Genomic DNA, 21,050 nt, shown 5'->3' on the forward strand with positions numbered 1-21,050 from the left:
GTTTAAGGTGCAAAATTGGCTTTAGGGAGACAAATATCTAGTAGGCAGCTACATATATAAAAGTTAGAAGTTCTAGAAATGTCTAGGTTAGGCAGATATTAACATTTTAAGTCAACAACATTTAAACGGTATGAAGGCCATGGGTATGGATCCAATTACAGTATACAAAGCAGGAAGCAGGTCAGAACCAACAGCAACATCCCACTACCACCACCACTATCACCTACACAAACCTAGGAAAAGGGGAGAGAGAAGAATGAGGAAAGTAGTTCTTAGAAGCAGTTCAAGGAGGTCAACTGTAGTGGCCTCCTTCAAGAAGTGGTCAACTGTACCAAATGCTCTGGAGTGGTCAATACAGAGACATAGAAGAATCTATATATCATTATCAGGGACCACTGTCAGAGCAGTGGAAAGATAGGGGAAGATAGATGAAGGCAGACTGGAATTAAATAAGCAGTGAATAACTAACTGCAGACAGTGAGGGTAAACAATTCTTTCTGAAAGCTTATCTGTGAAGAGAAGGGCAATAAGGTAGAAGCTAGAGGACAATAAAGGGTTATGCAAATTTTAGGAATAAAAAAATGATAGCTGCATGTATAAATGTTAATAAATGCTGCGAGTTTGGTGTTAGTAGGTGCAAATTATTACATATAGAATGGATAAACAACAAGGTCCTACTGTATAGCACAGGGAACTATATTCAATATCCTGGGATAAACCACAATGGAAAAGAATATAAAAAAGAATATATATATGTGTATAACTGAGTCACTCTGCTGTACAGCAGAAATTAACACAACACTGTAAATCAACTATACTCCAATAAATAAGTTTTTAAAAAATGCTTTAAAAAGTAAAAAATAAGTTTAAAAAAAAAAAAGAAAAGATTACCTAGACAGGGACTTCCCTGGTGGCACAGTGGTTAAGAATCTGCCTGCCAATGCAGGGGACACGGGTTCAATCTCTGGTCCGAGAGGATCCCACATGCCACGGAGCAACTAAGCCCGCACACTGCAACTACTGAGCCCGCGTGATGCAACTACTGAAGCCCATGCACCTAGAGCCTGTGCTCCACAACAAGAGAAGCCACTGCAATGAGAAGCCTGTGCACCTCAATGAAGAGTAGCCCCCGCTCGCTGCAACTATAGATAGCTCACACACAGCAACAAAGACCCAATGCAGCCAAATTAATTAATTAATTAATTAAATTTAAAAAAAAAAAAAAAAGATTACCTACCCAAGCAGCTGAAGAAAGGAAGGTAAACCAGGATACAGATAACATTCTGGAATGATGGACAGGATTTTCTGTGAACTCCAGAAAAAAAAAATCACCTGCTAATCCTAAAAGAGGAGGGATGGACCAGGGAATTTTAAGAGAGAAAGATTTGAATCAGCAACCACCAAAACAAAAAGAAGGGCTAGGAATACACAACAGGCAGCCAAGGAATTCTGTCCACTAGTTTAGGCTGAAGATCTGTGTGAATGTATCCCTAAAGCCACGAGATCTTTTACTCCAATAGCAATCTGTAACTTGAATGTAAGCCAATAAGCTGTTATTTGAAGCTGTTATTTTGCAGAAAGGGTACACAAAACTACAAGGGATCAAGGGAGCTGACAAGTATGGTTGAAGTGATTTAGTGAACAAAATGGAGAGAGTCAAGGATCCAAGGTATGAAGTAAGGAAATGAGATAGCTAAGAATATGAAATTGTGAATAGAATGAGCCATACAATTAAGATTTCAGAGGTGGAACAGAAGTTCCAGATGATGACCACATGGAGCCATTAAAATGATGGCTCAACCATAATCCAGATACTGTGAAGCTAAATTATTGAACAAGTTTTACACATGGGCACTAAAAACGCCCCAGAATGGTAAGATAGCTTGGGGTAGAAAGAAAAACTGAGTGTTTGGTGACATCTTTGACAAATAAAGAGAAAACAGGGATGTGGTAACCAACAAATTTAAGAAGGGTGAGAAAATACTGTTGTTAAATAGCATAAGCTTTAAAGCAGCAGGGCTTTTTTTAAAGGAAGAATGGTCTAGAGTCTAGACAAGCACTATCTGATAGAAATGTAAGGTGAATAACATATGTAATTATAAATATTCTAGTAGACACATTATGGAAGTAAGAGTAAAAAGGTGAAATTAATATCATTTTATTTCACCCAATGTATATACAATATTATCATTTCAATATGCAATCAATATAAAAAGTTATTATGACTCATTTTACATTATTCATTACTCTACTTTCTTTTCCTTTGTAATAATCTTTGAAATATAGCATGACTTATTTAGGACTAGCCACATTTCAAGTGCTCAACAGCCACATGTGGTTAGCGGCTACCCTACTAGATATAGAAATAGAAATTTCATAGATAGAGGACATAATACATTACCAAAAGATCTACTAGAGAGCACAAAACTAAATGAATAGTAGTACCCAGTAGTAAGTGAGGATGTGGGAAAATAGGCACTTTCGTACATGACTGGTAGAATATAAACTGAAACCACTTCGCTGAAGATCAATTTGGCCATGTGCATCAAAAACTTAAGTTTTCATGCTCTCACACTCAACAAATTCCACTTTCATGAATTTATAATCTTACAAATATATAAGATTTAGATAAAAGAACATTCAACAAAACACTATTAACGATAATGAAAAATCATAAAAACCAAAGTTTCAAAAACAAGTGAAACAAATAATACATTATGGTACTCTCATGTGTTAAAACACCATGCAGCCATTAAAATTAAAGTTTTAGAACAGAAATGACAGATAACAACATACTGAATGGAAAAACTATTATTAGACAGTTGGCACAGTAATATTTACCTTTAAACATTCTCTTATGTATACACTGGAAAACAAAAGGATATAGACTAGTGACGTTAACGAAATTAGCAGTAGACTTCAGAAAATTCTCTCCTTTGTTAAAATCAAGAGAAAATTTCTTCCAACTGGAAATTAACAAAAGGCTTGCAGCAATCCAAAGAGCGCTTATTCAAGAAAAAGGGCTGAATCTCAGTAAAAACTGCAGCATTTGTTGCATTTTAACTCGCCTATTCTTATTTCCCTCATCAGCTCTACAGTAGCCTTGAAAACCCACAGCAGGCAATCATGGCAAAAATTAGCACCCTGTCAGCAACTGGAATAGGCAGAACAGGCTCCTTCAGAGCCCCATTCCCAAAGAACATTATGTGACCTGTTTGATGATTCCTTGCAAGACCCCACAAATAACCACTAGGATAACCAGAGACTTCAGTGACAACACATGACAAAGAAAATAGACTTTACAGAATTAGTTCCCCAAAAGTCACTAAACAAGCAAACAACAAACAGCAATAATAAATAAACCCTGAAGGGTGGAGGAGAAAGGGGAGAGGGAGAATCTGACCACTGGTGTCACGCTGTATCATTTAAAATGTCCAGTTTTCAACAAAAAATTATCAGACACGCAAAAAACCCCAAGAAAGCATAACCCATATTCAGGCGGGAAAGAAGCAATCAATAGAAACTAACCCTGAGAAAACTCAGATATTAGACAGAGAGTTTAAATCTGCTATTTAAAATATGTTCAAATAACTAAAGGAAATCATGTCTAAAAAACTAAAAGTATAAGAACTACATTCACCAAATAGAGAAAATTAATAAAGAGATGGAAATTATTAAAAAGAACCAAATAAAAATTCTCAAGTTGAAAAGTAGAATAACTGAAATGAAACTTCACTAGAGAGAGAGGATCAAAAACAGATGTGAGCTAGCAGAAGAATTAGCAAACTTGAAGATAGGTCAAATAACATTTACCAGTCTAAGGAACAGAAACAAAAAAAGAGTGAAAAAAACCTGAACAGCGCCAGAGACTGTGGAACAAAATCAAGCATACCAACCTACACATAACGGGAGTCCCTGAAGTAGTGGAAAGGAGGAGGGAGGGAGAGAGGGAAAGAGACAGGGGGAGAAAGGGAGTAAGAGGCAAAAAGTATGTTTGAAGAAACAACGGCAGACAATATCCCAAATCTGAAGAAAAATATGTTTACACATTAAAAGCTCAGCAACTCCAAACAGGAAAAAAGCAGAGATCCACACCTAGACACATCAAAATCAAACTGCCAAAAAACAGAGACAAAAAATCAGGAAAGCAGCAAGAGAGACTTTAAATGACCATATACAGGGGACTCTTAAAATGAATAATGACTAACATGTCATCAGAAACCACAGAGGCCAGAAAGTAGATGGATGACATATTCAAGATGTTAAAACAAAAAGACTGTCAACCAAGAATTCAGTATCTACCAAAGGCATCTTTCAAAAACGAAGGTGAACTTAAGACATTCTCTGATAAGCAAAAACTGAGAGAATTCCTCACAATCAGATATGTCCTACAAGAAACACTACTATAAAAGACAGTACAAACATAATTTTTATTTGCAACTCTCTTCTACCTGATTTAAAGGAACACTTCATGAAGCAATAATTATTAAATTGTGTTCTTGGGTTTATAAAGTAGAAAGAAGAGCACAAAGAAGGGAAGAGAAAATGAAAGTACACAGGAGCAAAATTACTGTATTCTATTAAACTAAGTTGGTAATAACCCAAATTACAATGTTATCAGTTGTTAATTGTAATCACCATGGCAATAAATAGATAAATAACCTAATTAACTATTGGGCACAGCACTTTAACTGACATTCCCTCAAAGAAGATATATAAATTGACAATAGGCACATGAAAAGATGTTTAACATCATTAGCCATTAGGGAAATGCAAATTAGAACCACAATGATACCACCTCACTCCTACTACTATAGATTAAAGGGACAGACAATAACAAATGTGGACATGGATGTGGAGAAATTGAAACCTTCACACATTGCTGGTGGGAATGTAAAATGCTACAGCTGCTTTGGCAAACAGTTTGGTAGCTCCTCAGAAAGTTAAACATAGTTACCCTATGATCCAGCAATTCCATCCCAAGGTATAGATCCAAGAGAATTGAAAACATAAGTCCACATAAAAACTGGTACTTAAATGTTCTTGGCAGCATTACTCACAACAGTCAAAAACTAGAAATAACCCACATGTCCATCAACTGATGAATGGATAAACAAAATTATGTGGTATTTTCTATGCAACAGAATATCATTCAATAATAAAAAGGTACAAAGTACTGATGCATGCTATCAATACAACATAGATGAACCTTGAAAACATCATGCTAAGTGAAAGAAGCTAGCTGCAAAAAAATACTGAATGATTTCATTTATATGAAATGCCCAGAATAGGAAACTCTATAGAGATGGAAAGTAGATTAGTGGCTGCCTAGACCTGGGAATAGGAGAGAATTGGAGTAATTGTTAATAAGTACAGGGTTTCTTTTTGGCCTGATGAAAATGGCCTCAAATTAGATAGTGATGATGATGGTTGCACAACTCTGTGAATATACTAAAAATGACAGAACTGAATTTTATGGCATGTGAATTGTATCTCAATAAAGCTGTTATAGAATCAAGTATGTAGTGTCTATAATACACTACCTTTCATATATAATTTTTATATCTCCTTTCCTACATGTATCTTCTCATTTGTGTAAAAAGACAGGAATAAACTAAAAACTAAGCAAGAAATTATTAAGATTGGTTACCCATATGGATGGGTGGTTAAATGGCAGAAAAAGAAAATGAGAATAGGGTAAAAGAGATGAGAGGTGGAAGGGATACTTCCTGACATACTGTTTTACAGAATTGCCTATTAACACCACAATAATGTTTCACATATTCCAATGAAAAAAATAACCAAAATCAGCCAGGATGTGACAAGAGCTCAAAATGGACTAAAAACAGTAACAAATAAAACTAACTGTATTTCAAATGAGTAACATAACACCAATGAACAAGGTGGGTAAGAAAAGAACATAACTCTGGAAAACAGTATGCTGACTGAATAGTATAAGACTAAAGACAAAAAGAAGTGTATGGAATACTACACTCTAGTAAGTAAATATATTTACAACAGCAATTCTGAAACTACACTTATGTGTATACCAGAACTGAACAAATAAGTAAATAAATTGTAGATGAGAGTCAGGTTTTCCACTGTTGGAGAAAGGAGTTACAAATAAGAAAAGAGAAAGGCTAGACTGAATCTTGTGTTAGTAGATTAGAATTGGTGTATTAGTATGAACTCATGGTTTTTAATATACATAAACATATATATTTATGTTAACATATATACTATATTATCTATACATATGCATAGATATGTATAGAAATACAGATGTGTGAATGTACACAAAAATATAACTTCCTAGATCTATGTTCAAAACACCTAGAAGCAAAAACACCCCAGGAGTAATGAGCACTTTTAGTGCAGAGACCCTGGCTTCTAAATACTATTCTGAAATAAAAGGAACCTGAACTCCTTGGAAAATGGTCAATTCCAGGGCTTAAGGAAGAAAAATAAAAGACGAATCAGAAAATAAGTGCTCCAAAAAAAAATTATGAGGCATGTTGAAAGATGAATAGGAGCTAATGGGAAAGAGCTCCCAATGGTCAAATTCAGGACAATTGGAGCAAAAAGCAATGATAAAATTAATATTCATGTGTCCTAATATTAATAAATAATTGAATGAATGAATGCATGAGATAGAACAATTCTTCCTTACAAAAGAATTCCCATTAAAAAATGTAGCATTGGGAATCCCTGGCAGTCCAGTGGTTAGGACTTGGCACTTTCACTACCATGTCCTGGGTTCAATCCCTCATCTGGGAACTAAGATCCTGCAAGCCACAAGGAGTGGCCAAAAAAAAAAAAAAATTGGAAACAAAAAATCACTACTGAGGCAAACAGCACAGTAATAATTGTGACAGACAAGGATTATTAACAGTAGATAAAGGTATGATGAGAAATAAGTTATTTGCATAGTTCAACAAAGGACTAGTATCTAAAATAAACAACTCAATTAGACAACAAGCACAACTTAAAAATGGACCAAAGATTTCAACAGACCATACAGATGGCAATAAGCACATGATAAGATCAACATCAGTCGTTAGGAAAATGCAAATTATGATCACAATGAGGTATCTCTACAATTCCACTAGAAAGGCTAAAATTAGTAAGAGTGGCCATCCCAGGTGTTGGTGAATACGTGAACCAACCAGAATTTTTATACACTGTTGATGGGAACATAAATGTTAACATCTATGTGGGAAAATGTTTTGGCAATTTCTTAAAAAGTTAAATGTACATCTACCTATAACTTAGCCTAAGTATTTACCCAAGAGAAATGTAATCATACGCCACCAACATTAAAGTTTTTAAAAGTTTACAAAGAAAAAAGTCAAAGAGAAAATACATCCAAATGTTAACACTGGTTGTATTTTGCTTACTGGATTTGGAGGTAAGTCACTTTTATACTATTTTCTATTTTCCAAGTTATTATTAAGGAACCTGAAGCATTTCCATCCAAAAAAAAAAAGTCACATAAAAAGAAAATGAAGTCATATTCACAAGTCACTATAGGTTTTCTTTTTGATAAATCAGATGTTTATTTTCCATTTCTGACATGTTCATTAGAATGCATAGGAAGAAACTGTACAGATAATTCTGACAAGATTTCAATCATGATGTGAATATGGACAAGGCAGATTAACAAAGGCTGGAGTACAAATAAAATAAGATGGATTAATAGCTGCTTAGCTGTATATCAACTTCAACAGAATTACACACCACAAGGATCCAACCCTAATTAAGCCCAGATAACATTATATAATATTTTGAGATTTTGAGGGCTTCCCTGGTGGCGCAGTGGTTAAGAATCCACCTGCCAACGCAGGGCACACGGGTTTGAGCCCTGGTCCGGGAAGATCCCACCTGCCGCGGAGCAACTAAGCCCGTGCGCCACCACTACTGAGCCTGCGCCCTAGAGCCCGCGAACCACAACTACGGAAGCCGGTGCCCCTATAGCCCGTGCTCCACAACAAGAGAAGCCACCGCCATGAGAAGCCCATGCACCGCAACAAAGACTAGCCCCTGCTCGCTGCAACTAGAGAAAGCAAAAGACCCAACACAGCCAAAAAGAAATTTAAAAAATAAATAAAACAAAATTTATTTTAAAAAAATAATAAAAATATTTTGATAAAAGCATAAAAGATATACTTTAAGTGTACACATGATAAAAGCTAAAAAAGTAACAAATACTTTATAAGACACAGTCAGAACACAAATGAAATTCCATATGGAAATATGTGGATCCAAACCTTGTCCTTTTATCTACGCTCAAACCAGAATCTGATAGATAAAGTTTCAGTTAAGGGCAGAACTACAAAATGTGACGCAAATAGTAAGGAGGAGGTGGTGGAACACATTTCACCCACTCAATCAAGAAGTTCCTCTAATTTAAAAAAAAAAAAAAGTGTTGAAGAAGCAAGATGAAACAATAGCAGCACAAGTGGGAAAGGTAGAGACACCTTAGTTGACACTATGCTCCACATGTCAGTAAGGAAATAGTTACCCTAAAAGATAACTTAACTTTAGGCCTCGTTAACAGATTTATATAGCACATAGATGGACACAAAAGATAGATTTATTCAAAACTGCAATTTAAAATCACAAGATATTCATTTCAGTTCAAGGTGTCAGCAGGGATATGTACCAAATGAAGAAAGTTCAGAGGGGAGTAACAATGGTTGGACGGATATAACCACCTGCCACATAACATTTTCCTTGTTAAAAGAAATGGAAAGACTAAAAGTTGGCACAAAAGATTCAAAGAGAGAATTGTCTTCAAACTATTAAATAATAATATTAAAGACAGAAATCAGATATCTTTTTGGTCTTAAGGAGTAAATGAGTATATCTGAATACAAATATCAAAGACAGATACATATAAAAATAGGAAGAGGGTTCAATATGACAGAGTAGAAGGACGTGCGCTCACTCCCTCTTGCAAGAGCACCGGAATCACAACTAAGTGCTGAATAGTCATTGAGAGGAAGACACTGGAACTCACCAAAAAAGATACCCCACATCCAAAGAGAAAGGAGAAGCCACAACGAGACGGTAGCAGGGGTGCAATCACAATAAAATCAAATCCTATAACTGCTGGTAGGGTGACTCACAAATTGGAGAACACTTATACCACAGAAGTTCACCCACTGGAGTGAAGGTTCTGAGCCCCACGACAGGCTTCCCAAGCTGGGGGTCTGGCAAAAGGAGGAGGAATTCCTAGAGAATCAAGACTTTGAAGGCTAGTGGGATTTGACTGCAGGACTTCGACAGGACTAGGGGAAACAGAGACTCCACTCTTGGAAGGCACACACAAAGTAGTGTGCACATCGGGACCCAGGGGAAGGGGCAGTGATCCCATAGGAGACTGAACCAAACCTACCTGCTGTGTTGGAAGGCCTCCGGCTGTGGCTCACCGTGAGGACAAGGACACGGGCAGCAGAAGTTCTGGGAAGTACTCCTTGGCAAGAGCCCTCCCGGAGTCCTCCAATAGCCCCACCAAAGAGCCAGGTGGCCTCCAGTGTTGGGTCGCCTCAGGCCAATCAACCAACAGGGAGGGAACCCAGCCCCACCCATCAGCAGACAAGCGAACTAAAGTTTTACTGAGCTCTGCCCACAAGAGCAACACTCAGCTCTACCCACCATCTGTCCCTCCCATCAGGAAACTTGCACAAGCCTATTAGATAGTGTCATCCACCAGAGGGCAGACAGCAAAAGCAAGAAGAACTACAATCCTGCAGCCTGTGGAACAAAAACCACAGTCACAGAAAAACAGACAAGATGAAAAGGCAGAGGGCTAGGTACCAGATGAAGGAACAAGATAAAACCCCCAAAAAACAAGTAAATGAAGTGGAGATAGGCAACCTTCCAGAAAAAGGATTCAGAATATTGATAGTGAAGATGATCCAGGACCTCGGTTAAAGAATGGAGGCAAAGATCGAGAAGATGTAAGAAATGTTTAACGAAGACTTAGAAGAATTAAAGAAAAAACACCTAGAAGAATCAAAGAACAAACAGAGATGAACAATACAATAAATGAAATGAAAAATACACTAGAAGGATTCAGTAGCAGAATAACTGAGGCAAAAGAACGGATAAGTGACCTAGAAGACAGAATGGTCGAATTCACTGCTGTGAAACAGAAAAAAGAATGAAAAGAAATGAAGACAGCCTAAGAGACCTCTGGGACAACATTAAACACAACAACATTCGCACTATAGGGATCCCAGAAGGAGAAGAGAGAGAGAAAGGACCCAAGAAAATATTTGAAGAGATTATAGTCGAAAATTTCCCTAATGTGGGAAAGGAAAAAGCCACCCCGTCCAGGAAGTGCAGAGAGTTCCAGGCAGGATAAACGCAAGGAGAAACATGCCAAGACGCATAGTAATCAAATTGACAAAAATTAAAGACAAGGAAAAATTATTGAAAGCAGCAAGGGAAAAATGACAACATACAAGGGAACTCCCATAAGGTTAACAGCTGATTTCTCAGCAGAAACTCTACAAGATAGAAAGGAATGGCATGATATATTTAAAGTGATGAAAGGGAAGAACCTACAACCAAGATTACTCTACCTGGCAAGGATCTCATTCAGATTCGATGGAGAGATCAAAAGCTTTACAGACAAGCAAAAGCTATGAGAATTCAGCACCACCAAACCAGCTCTACAACAAATGCTAAAGGAACTTCTCTAAATGGGAAACACAAGAGAAGAAAAGGACCTACAAAAACAAACCCATAACAACTGAGAAAATGGAAACAGGAACATACATATCGATAATTACCTTAAACGTGACCGGATTAAACGCTCCAACCAAAAGACACAGGTTCACTGAATGGATTCAAAAACAAGACCCATATATATGCTATCTACCAGAGACCCACTTCAGACCTAGGGACACATACAGACTGAAAGTGAGGGGATGGAAAAAGATATTCCCTGCAAATGGAAATCAAAAGAAAGCTGGAGAAGCAATACTCATATCAGATAAAATAGACTTTAAAATAAAGAATGTTACAAGAGACAAGCAAGGACACTACATAATGATCAAAGGATCAATCCAAGAAGAAAACAAAACAATTATAAATTGATCTATCTGGACAGATCAACAGACAGAAAATTACTAAGGAAACAGAAGCTTTAAATGACACAATAGACCAGATAGAATTAATTGATATTTATAGGACATTCCATCCAAAAACAGCAGATTACACTTTTTTCTCAAGTGTGCATGGAACATTCTCCAGGATAGATCACATCTTGAGTCACAAATCAATCCTCAGTAAATTTAAGAAAACTGAAATCGTTATCAAGCATCTTTTCCGATCACAACACTAGGAGATTAGAAATCAATTACAGGGGAAAAAACATAAAAAACACAAACACATGGAGGCTCGACAATACACTACTAAATAACCAAGAGATCACTGAAGAAATCAAAGAGGAAATTTAAAAATGCCTAGAAACAAATGACAATGAAAACACGACGATCCAAAACCTATGGGATGCAGCAAAAGCAGTTCTAAGAGGGAATTTTATACCAATACAAGCCTACCTCAAGAAACAAGAAAAACCTCAAATTAACAATCTAACCTTACACCTAAAGGAACTAGAGAAAGAACAAACAAAACCCACAGTTAGTAGAAGGAAAGAAATCATAAAGATCAGAGCAGAAATACATGAAATATGAACAAAAAAAAAAAACAATAGCAGAGATCAATAAAACTCAAAGCTCGTTCTTTGAGTAGATAAACAAAATGGATAAACCTTTAGACAGTCACATCAAGATAGAGAGGGAGAGAACTCAAATCAATAAAATTAGAAATGAAAAAGGAAGAGTTACAACGGACACTGCAGAAATACAAAGCATGACAAGAGACTACTACAAGCAACTCTATGCCAGTAAAATGGACAACCTGAAAGAAGTGGACAAATTCTTAGAAAGGTATAACCTTCCAAGAGTGAACCAGGAAGAAATAGAAAACATGAACAGACCAATCACAAGTAACGAAATTAAAACTGTGATTAGGGCTTCCCCCGTGGCGCAGTGGCTGAGAGTCCGCCTGCCGATGCAGGGGACGCGGGTTCCTGCTCCGGTCCGGGAAGGTCCCACATGCCGCAGAGTGGCTGGGCCCGTGAGCCATGGCTGCTGAGCCTGCTCGTCCGGAGCCTGTGCTCTGCAACGGGAGAGGCCACAGCAGTGGGAGGCCCACGTACCCCAAAACAAAACTGTGATTAAAAATCTTCCAACAAACAAAAGTCCAGGAACAGATGGCTTCAACGGTGAATTCTATCAAACATTTAGAGAAGAGCTAACACCTATCCTTCTCAAACTCTTCGAAAAAATTGCAGAGGAAGGAACACTCCTGAACTCATTCTATGAGGCCACAATCACCCTGATACCAACCAGACAAAAATACTACAAAAAAAGAAAATTACAGACCAACATCACTGATGAATAAAGATGCAAAAATCCTCAACACAATGCTAGCAAACAGAATCCAACAACACATTAAAAGAATCATACACCAGATCAAGTGGGATTTATCCGAGGGATGCAAGGATTCTTCAAAATACGCAAATCAATGTGATACACCATTAACAAATTGAAGAAAAACCATATGATTACCTCAATAGATGCAGAAAAAGCTTTTGACAAAATTCAACACCCATTTATGGTAAACACTCTGCAGAAAGTGGGCATAGAGGAACCTACCTCAACATAATAAAGGCCATATACGACAAACCCACAACCAACATCATTCTCAATGGTGAAAAGCTGAAAGCATTTCCTCTAAGATCAGGAACGAGACAAGGATGTCCACTCTCGCCACTATTATTCAACATAGTTTTGGAAGTCCTAGCCACGGCAACCAGAGAAGAAAAGGAAATAAAAGGAATACAAATTGGAAAAGAAGAAGTTAAACTATCCCTGTTTGCAGATGACATGGTGCTATACATAGAGATACCTAAAGATGCCACCAGAAAACTACTAGAGCTGATCAATGAATTTAGTAAAGTTGCAGGACACAAAATTAATGCACAGAAATCTCTTGCATTCCTATACACTAATGATGGAAAATCTGAAAGAGAAATTAAGAAACACTCCCATTTACCACTGCAACAAAAAGAATAAAATACCTAGGAATAAACCTACGTAGGGAGACAAAAGACCTGTATGCAGAAAACTATAAGACACTAATGAAAGAAATTAAAGATGATACAAACAGATGGAGAGATATAACATGTTCTTGGATTGGAAGAATCAATATTGTGAAAATGACTACACTATCCAAAGCAATCTACAGATTCAGTGCAATCCCTATCAAATTACCAATGGCACTTTTTACAGAACTAGAACAAAAAAATCTTAAAATCTGTATGGAGACACAAAAGACTCTGAATAGCCAAAGCAGTCTCAAGGGGAAAAAACAGCTGGAGGAATCAGACTCCCTGACTTCAGACTATACCACAAGGCTACAGTAATCAACACAATATGGTACTGGCACAAAAACAGAAATACAGATCAATGGAACAGGATAGAAAGATCAGAGATAAACCCACACACCTATGGTCAACTAATCTATGGCAAAGAGGGAAGGATATACAATGGAGAAAAGACAGCCTCTTCAATAAGTGGTGCTGGGAAAACTGGACAGCTACATGTAAAAGAATGAAATTAGAACACTCCCTAACACCATACACAAATATAAACTCAAAATGGGCTAGAGACCTAAATGTAAGACCAGATACTGTAAAACTCTTAAAGGAATATATAGGAAGAACACTCTGACATAAATCACAGCAAGATCTTTTCTGATCCACCTCCTAGAGTAATGGAAATAAAAACAAAAATAAATAAATGGGATCTAATGAAAACTTAAAAGCTTTTACAAAGCCAAGGAAACTACAAAGAAGATGAAAAGACAACCCTCAAAATGGGAGAAAATATTTGCAAATGAATCAACGGACAAAGGATTAATCTCCAAAATATATAAACAGCTCATGCAGCTCAATATTAAAAAACAAACAACCCAATCAAAAATTGGGCACAAGACCTAAATAGACATTTGTCCAAAGAAGACATACAGATGGCCAAGAAGCACATGAAAACCTGCTCAACATCACTAATTATTAGAGAAATGCAAACCAAAACTACAATGAGGTGTCACCTCATACCAGTTAGAATGGGCATCAACAGAAAATCTACAAACAACATATGCTGGAGAGGGTGTGGAGAAAAGGGAACTCTCTTGCACTGTTGGTGGCAATGTAAATTGATACAGCCACTATGGAGAACAGTATGGAGGTTCCTTAAAAAACTAAAACTAGAATTACCATATGACCTAGCAATCCCACTACTGGGCATATACCCAGAGAAAACCATAATTCAAAAAGACACATGCACCCCAATGTTCATTGCAGCACTATTTACAATAGCCAGGTCATGGAAGCAACCTAAATGCCCATCGACAGATGAACGGATAAAGAAGATGTGGTACATATATACAATGGAGTATTAGTCAGTCATAAAAAGAACGAAATTGGATCATTTGTAGAGACATGGATGGATCAAGAGACTGTCATACCGAGTGAATTAAGTCTGAAAGAGAAAAACAAATATTGTATATTAACACATATATGTGGAACCTAGAAAAATGGTAGAGATGAACTGGTTTGCAGGGCAGAAACAGAGGCACAGATGTAGAGAACAAACGTATGGACAGCAAGGGGGGAAAGTGGCGGGTGGGGGTGGGGGGTGATGAATTGGGAGTTTGGGATTGACATATATACACTAATATGTATAAAATGGATAACTAATAAGAACCTGCTGTATAAAAAAATAAATAAAATTCAAAAATTTTAAAATAGGAAGAAAAAAATTAAGTGACAGCTATTGAAAGATGAATGTACTATCTCAGAAGGCAGTAAGTTTCTAACAGACTAAATCAGCACTGTTTGTTAGAAATATAACACAAGTCATACACGTAATTTTAAATTTTCTAGAGGCCACATTTAAAAAAGCAGAAATAAAAAAGTAGGGCTTCCCTGGTGGCGCAGTGGTTAGGAATCCACCTGCTCATAATGCAGGGGACACGGGTTTGAGCCCTCGGCCAGGAAGATCCCACATGCTGCAGAGCAACTAAGCACGCATGCCACAACTACTGAGCCTGTGCTCTAGAGGCTGCGAGCCACAACTACTGAAGCCTGCAGGCCTAGAGCCCGTGCTCCAAAACAAGAGAAGCCACTGCAATGAGAAGCCTGCACACCTCAATGAAGAGTAGCCCCCCGCTCACCGCAACTAGAGAAAGCCTGCACGCAGCAGCGAAGACCCAACACAGCCAAATAAACACATAAATTAATAAATTAATTTTTTTAAAAAAGAAAAGAAATATCAAGAACATACTCAAAATTTTTAAAGGATTAACTTTAGTCAGTTTTAATCAGTCACTACTGTATCTTGTGCACTGATGACATATATGCATTCTGTATACAACACAGCAGTTTTGTCAATGAATTCAAATTATTTCCTGTATATACCTCTCAAAGCAGCTTCTTAAAGACATAAAAGCCATTTCTTGTCAGAATATTGAATCCCATGACTCACAAAATGTTTGACTGATACTCATCTTAGCATTACTTGCCTAATAAAAAGAAATGTAAGTAGGCAGAAAAAGTATTCATTATTACCTGTTTTTTAAAAATTTTTCTACAGCTTACCTACATTACAACACCATACAGAAAAACAGAAATTCAATTACTGTTATGGACTGAATTGTGTACCCCAAAAATTCTTACGATGAAGCCCTAACCCCAATGTAACTATATTTGGGAGATAAGGCCTTTAAGAAGTAATTTAGGTTAAAGGAGGTCATAAGAGTGGGGTCCATCATATGGGACTGGTATCTTACAAGAGGAAGAGACACTAGAGATATCTCTTTCTCCCTTCATGAGTGCACAAAGGCCATGTAAGGACACAGTGAGAAGGTGGCCATATGCAATCCAGAAAGACCCTTCACCAGAAACCAAACCTGCTGGCACCTTGATCCTGGACTTTCCTGTGAGAAAACAAATATCTGTTGTTTAAGCCAGGGGTCCCCAACCCCCAGGCCGTGGACCGATAGCGGTCAGCAGCCTGTTAGGAATCAGGCTGCACAGCAGGAGGTGAGTAGCGAGTGAGCAAAGCTTCATCTGCCCTCCCCATCGCTCGTATTACCACCTGAACCATCCCCAACCCCTCCCCCACCGCCACTGGTCCAGAGAAAAACTGTACTCCACGAAACCGGTCCCTGGTGCCAAAAAGGTTGGGGACCACTGGTTTAAGCCACCTCATCTGTGGTATTCTATTATGGCAGCCCTAGCAGACTAATAAATTTCCTAAGAAAATACTTGTAAAAAATTGCATTGCAAAGTAAATTATTACTGTTGAAATTATTAATAGACTGTGATAAATGTTTCTGTATGTTTATAAATTTACTCTACAACAAAAGATTTGAAACGCCTGCCTTGTTGAGCTACTGAAGCAACCAAAGTAATCTGATACCTCAAAACAGCAAATTCTACTTTTTTCCATAACCAAGGTCTTTAACATATTTCATTATAAAAACAACATTCTACTCAAGATCAGTACTATATATAGTAAAGATCAGTGGAAGGCTCAAAAAAGCATGCCACCCATCACAATACTGCAACACTACCCCAACAATATTTGTAATATTAAGCATAAATAACTGATAATACATTTTTAAACACTGACAATGCTGTTACCTACTAAGAGAGCAGTCTTAAAGGAGTTTAAGGCAAGGAAAGGATCAAAGACTCAGTTGGGTAAAGTCTCCCGAATGAGTACTTTTGAGCTGGGCCTTCATTAATGGATGAATGCAACTTCAAGGTAGGTAAGAACAGCATACGCAAAGCAAGAATACAAAACATAATTTGATCTGAATGGAAGAAAAAGCCAAGCAGAGACCCTAAAATGACTTCCTAAGTTTTTAATGAAAAAACATATTAGAGAATCATAGGGCAGTACAGTAGTCCCCCTTTATCTCAAGTTTTGCTTTCCGAGGTTTCAGTTACCAGCTGTCAACTGCGGTCCAAAAATATTAAATGGAAAATTCCAAAAATAAGTAATTCATCAGTTTTAAATCGTGTGCAGTTCTGAGTACTATGATGAAATCTCACACCTTCCAGTGCTTTCCTGCTCCGTCCAGCCCATGACATGATTCATCCTTTTGTCCAGTGTATCCTGCCTGTTAGTCACTTAGTAGCCTTCTCTGTTAATCAGATCGCCTGTTGTGGTATTGCCGTGCTTGTGTTCAAGGAACCCTTACTTCATAATTTTACTTAATAATGGCCCCAAAGCACGAGAGTTGCGATGCTGGCAATTCAGATATGCCAAAGAGAAGATTTTGTAAAGTACTTCCTTTAAGTGAAAAGGTGAACATCTTGATTTAATAAGGAAAAAAAAAATTGTATGCTGAGGTTGCTAAGATCTATAGTAAGAAGGAATCTTCTATCCGTGAAATACAGAAGGAAAAAGAAATTTCTGCTAGTTTTGCCGATGCACCTCAAACTGCAAAGTTACAGCCACAGTGTATAATAAATGCTTAGTTAGGATGGAAAAGGCATTAAATTTGTGGGTGGAAGGCATCAACATAAAGTGTGTTCCAACTGAGGGCAACATGTCGCGCCAGAAAGCATAGAGTCTATATGAAAACTTAGCAAGCAAGGGATCCCCTAAAAGGAGTGACACCAAGCCATTTACTACATATACGAGATGGTTACACAGATTCAAGAATAGATTTGGACTGAAAAATATAAAAATTACTGGAGAGGCTGAGTCTGCCAATGAAGAAGCCACTGTCACATTTCTGGCAGAGTTGAAGAAGTTGATTAAGAGAAACACCACATTTTTATAACTTTTATTACAGTATATTGTTACAAGTGTTCTCCTTTATTATTAGCTATTGTTGACCATCTCTTACTATGCCTAACTTATAAATTAAACTTTATCATAGGTATGTATGTATAGGAAAAAACAGTATATATATATAGGTTTTGGTACTATCTGTGGTTTCAAGCATCCACTGGGGATCTTAGAACGTATCCTCCACAGATAAGGGGGGACCACTGTATAAATATAGTTAGAAATCTGAATTCTAGCACCTGCTGTAACTTAAAGCTATGCTCTGTGTGGATAAGTTACATAACCTTTCTGAGCTTTAGACTGGGATAACATATTTATGAGGTTATTAGAAAATATATAAGAAATACTTGAAATATTTGGTACTTCAGATACAATAAGCACAATAAACGACAGTTGTGGGACTTCCCTGGTGGCACAGTGGTTAGGAATCCACCGGCCAATGCAGGGGGCATGGGTTCAATCCCTGGTCCAGGAAGATCCCACATGCCGCAGAGCAACTAAGCTCATGCACGACAACTACTGAGCCTGCCCTCTAAAGCCCATGAGCCACAACTACTGAGCCCACATGCCACAACTACTGAAGCCCGCGCGCCTAGAGCCTGTGCTCCACAACAAGAGAAGCCACTGCAATGAGAAGCCCGTGCATTGCAACAAAGAGCAGCCCCCACTCGCTGCAACTAGAAAAAGCCCACGCGCAGCAACGAAGACCCAACAGCCAAAAATAAATAAATATTTAAAATGTTATTTCCCCCCTTAAAAAAAAAAGACAGTTGTTACAGTGGTTGTGCAATACACAACAGCTATTATTAAGGCCTCTGGGCTTTTACCTTGCAGTGAAATGATTTCCAAACTTGGCTATAATCAGAAGCATCTGGGAAGCTTGATAAAAACAAATACCTGGGCCCTAGCCTAGAAGCAGGGAATTAGAATGTTGCTGGTAGGGCCCAGGAAATAAGGTTTTGGTTTTGTTTGTTTGTTTTGTTTTGTTTTTTTAACAAAAACCTTAGAAGCTTGTACTATAACTGAAAGATATTTAAAGTTCTACAATAGGCCAATTATTTTATGAAAGTAGTGTTTTAGTACAATAATCTTACAAAGATTCATTAAATGAAGTGAGAAGAGTCTGAAAGCAGTTAAGACCAATGAGGAAACTACTCATTAGGAAAAAAAGTATTGTTCACCTTAGTTAGATTCTAATTTGTTAAATGGAATCCACTAGTGAATAAGAACACTATCCTGGGACTTCCCTGGTGGCACAGTGGTTAAGAATCCACCTGTCAATGCAGGGGACACGGGTTCAAGCCCTGGTTTAGGAAGATCCCACATGCCGCAGAGCAACTAAGCCTGTGTGCCATAACTACTGAGCCTGCGTTCCAGAGCCTACGAGCCCAAGCACCTTAGGGCCTGTGTGCCACAACTACTGAGCCCCCGGGCTGCAACTACTTAAGTCCACGCGCCTACAGCCCATGCTCCGCAACAAGCCACCGCGATGAGAAGCCCATGCACCACAACGAAGAGTAGCTCCCGCTTGCCACAATTAGAGAAAGCCGGTGTGCGGCAACCAAGACCCAACACAGCCATAAATAAATAAATAAACAAAAAACAAACAACACCCATCCTTCAATTAAAAAGCAATGGCATCTCCCAGCCCTATCCAGAAACCTTCAACACAGTTTTAAATAAAAGATGTTGCCATCAAGCATAAAACTTCTCCCTTTTCCCTTGCTCCTGGCTAGTACTAATGTTGATGGTGCATTTATCTCATAATAACACACTGTATATGCATGTTTTTGGTATTACTTCTGCACTTCGTCCATGTTCACCAAATATTTAACTTTCAAAAAGATAGGGGCTACAACTTTTCATCAAGTCTACAATTATTCGAAAATTTCAAAAAAGTAAAAAAAAAAAAAAAAGTAACTACATCTATATAATTACTTTTTAACAGCACAGCACCATGGTCAAACACAAACAAGTATTTTTGGTTTGCCAGATAAGTTATTCTAGTTATCTTTTAGGCTCACAGTTGAATTAATCACCTGGTTAAGTAACTCCTACTTTTCTGTATTAGATCAATTTTGATATTCTAATACAAAACACAAGACAGGACTGACTATAGTTCTATCTAAGATCACTAATTTAATCCTTTCATGCCAAGTTCTCATGTCTACTCAATTTGCCCTTCTCAGTAATCAGAAAACAGACTACAAGTTGTACTCAGAGCAACTGTGGTTTTGCAAATTATACAATGAATACATATTTTGGTTTTCATGGTTGTTTTCTATTTGCACATTATTTTATATATCCATAAAACAGGAATCATTTCTACTTAATTTCCTTTTCACTCAGCATGTCAGAATATACTGTACAGAATATAGCTGGGAATTAGAAATGGAAATCTAACCCAATACTTAACAGATAGCAGAACTTCAGTAAAGAAATGAACCAGGGACTTCCCTGGTGGCGCAGTGGTTAGGAATCCTCCTGCCAATGCAGGGGACATGGGTTTGAGCCCTGGTCCAGGAAGATCCCACATGCTGTGGAGCAACTAAGCCCGTGTGCCACAACTACTGAGCCTGTGCTCCAGAGCCCGTGAGCCACGACTACTGAGCCTGTGTGCTGCAACTACTGAAGCCTGTGTGCCTACAGCCCATGCTCCGCAACAAAGAGAAGCCACCGCAGTGAGAAGCCCGCGCACCGCAACGAAGAGTAGCCCCCGCTTACCGCAGCTATAGAAAGCCCATGCGCAGCAAAGAAGACCCAACGCAGCCAAAAATTAATTAATTAATTAATTAGTTTTTAAAAAAGAAATGAACCAGGAAATAAAGACTGAGCAGCTAAAACACAAAGATTTGTAACAGCAAACTGGATAGCTACAAACTTCAAGGACAGAAGACATCCATGAGAGCAGAAAAATGTGAAAAACTATGTATAATTTAAAAACAAAAACGACTCTCATGCTGCATTATTTAATAGACCCATATTATAAGTCACAGCACAAAACCAAATATTCCTGATAGTGCCTTTAACAAGTTCAGTATATTCTAATGAAAGTAGGGAAGCTAACTGGATTATACATAACAAAAATCTCTCTCCAGTAATATAAGA

General features: G+C 37.7%; 1 protein-coding gene across 1 annotated transcript in view; it reads right to left on the reverse strand.

The window, feature by feature from the left end:
* SEPTIN7 (septin 7) overlaps positions 1-21,050 on the reverse strand; it is a 101,923-nt gene that overhangs the window by 71,537 nt on the left and 9,336 nt on the right. The window lies entirely within an intron of this gene.

This window comes from Orcinus orca, chromosome 9 (genome assembly GCF_937001465.1).
Source record: "Orcinus orca chromosome 9, mOrcOrc1.1, whole genome shotgun sequence".
NCBI classification, from domain to species: Eukaryota; Metazoa; Chordata; class Mammalia; order Artiodactyla; family Delphinidae; genus Orcinus; species Orcinus orca.